Raw genomic sequence first — 2,025 nt, 5'->3', positions numbered from 1 at the left:
TGAGAATTTATTATTCTCTAACTTTCATAAAAATTAAAGGAGTTTTAAAGAGACTCATAAGTGCAAAGGATGCAGTGAGAGGAGAGATAAATAATGCTTAGATGGTATGAAAAATCACGATGGAAATGTTTTAGTTCAAAGACTTATTAAAAATACATATAATAAATATACACGTGCATGTTTAAGCTGAAGGCTATATAACAGTAAATATGGTGACAAGCAGGAGAAACCTCCTTTCAGGAGACTCCCCAAACAACACAGGCTAGTGCCACAGTCTTTTATTGCCTCCCAGAACTTGAAGGTAAGACCCTATTGCTGAAGACAGGCCACACTTTGGACACAGGACTTAGAGCAATTGAACTGGAACTGACCTGGAAGCCTTCCCCCTGAAGACTAACTCTCATGGTATCAGAGGATACTATACAAGCTGCCAAGGGAGAAAAACAGTAAATGGTCCTACTAGGTACAAAGCCCAATAAACAACAGAGTGACCCAGCAAATCATTGCTACTGGTGGCGCTTTTATCTTGGAGTTAGTCAACAGCTGCCTAATTCAGATTTGGGCCCACTCAGTGGGAGTGAACTTGTGAGTGGTACTGTAAACATAGTCAAATATACATGGCTGATGAGATCATAGATCATAGCGAAAATCTACTTTACCACACTTCTAGACCAATATAATTGCTTACTTTATTCTAAATATGCATCGTTTCACCCCTCATTAAAGAAGCTTCTTTTTGCAACAACAGTTGGAGACTGTTACAGAAGTCCAGAACTGGTCAAAAGCAGAGAATAAGTGTCTGTGATGCTTAACCCTATGTGACACATCTTTAATGCAACCTCTACATGTTGGATGGAATGCATCTTTCAACTCTCACCAGAGAAGTTTCCTTATACAACAGATGGTGTTCTGTGTATAACACAGAAAACCACAATTGACCAACGTATAGAGAACATGAGACTGCAGAGTGCACATCCCTGATTAAGACAACTATTTCAAACCTCTGCCACACAATGCTCAGGGGATCATTACAGAAGAGGTGGAAAGATTGTAAAAAGCCACAGGGGGTGGAAGACCACTAGGAAACAGGGTGGTCCAGACAGCTGATCAGTTGCTCATATGAACTCACAGCAGTGGCGACAGTATGCACAAATCCTATACAAACTCAAACCAGACAAAATCCCAGCATAGACATGGGGAAGTAGCTAAAAAAACCCCAACCCAAACTAGAGAACTTTTGGCACTTGTTGGCTGATGGGAGGGGAAAAGATAATGTCTTGCAGGCATGAGTCTCTTGTTAGGCACACTCGATGAACCTACATGAAGGACATTTGGGGACAAAACCAGACACTGTATAGGCCATATTATTCATATATACATAATTAGTTCAGTTTTGGTGGAAGAGAGTGGAGGTAGATGGAGATTGGGGAGGGGATCTAAATACCATCAAAGTATATTGTAGGGTAATCACAGTTTTATGGATGTGTATTGTCTACAGAAAGTATATGGAAATTTGTGCAAAGAATGGGGGAACAGAGATGAGGCAGAAGAGAAAATGTGTCAGAAGATTCTGAGTTAATAATTCTGTAGAATTTTACTCTGACACCTAACCATATGATGTATCACATTTTTTTAAAAAAAAAATGAAATAACAAAAATCATAAAGGACAGTAAAAACCTCAAAGTCTGATGCAAGGACTGGAGAAACGGCTCAGCCATTAAGAGTACTAGATGCTCTTGCAGAGGACCCAGGTTCAGTTCCCAGCACCCACAAGGCCAAGCATCTTTAATTCCAGTTCCAAGAGGTACACTGCCCTCTCCTGGCCTCTAGGGGCATTGCATGCATGTGGTGCACATACATGCAGACCAAACACTCCAAAATAAAAATAGCTTTTTTAAAAAAAATATGAGGTGGCACTACTATCCTCAGGCCTCTTGGGGTAAGTATATAGCGCAGCTCTCCGCACCGGGACTCCCTAAGCCTCATTCACCCTTCCATCCCCCCCCCCCCCCCCCCCCCCCCCC

The sequence above is a fragment of the Nannospalax galili genome, unplaced genomic scaffold (genome assembly GCF_000622305.1).
Source record: "Nannospalax galili isolate Female #2095 unplaced genomic scaffold, S.galili_v1.0 scaffold1014, whole genome shotgun sequence".
NCBI classification, from domain to species: Eukaryota; Metazoa; Chordata; class Mammalia; order Rodentia; family Spalacidae; genus Nannospalax; species Nannospalax galili.
Note: the sequence above shows the minus strand (reverse complement) of the source record.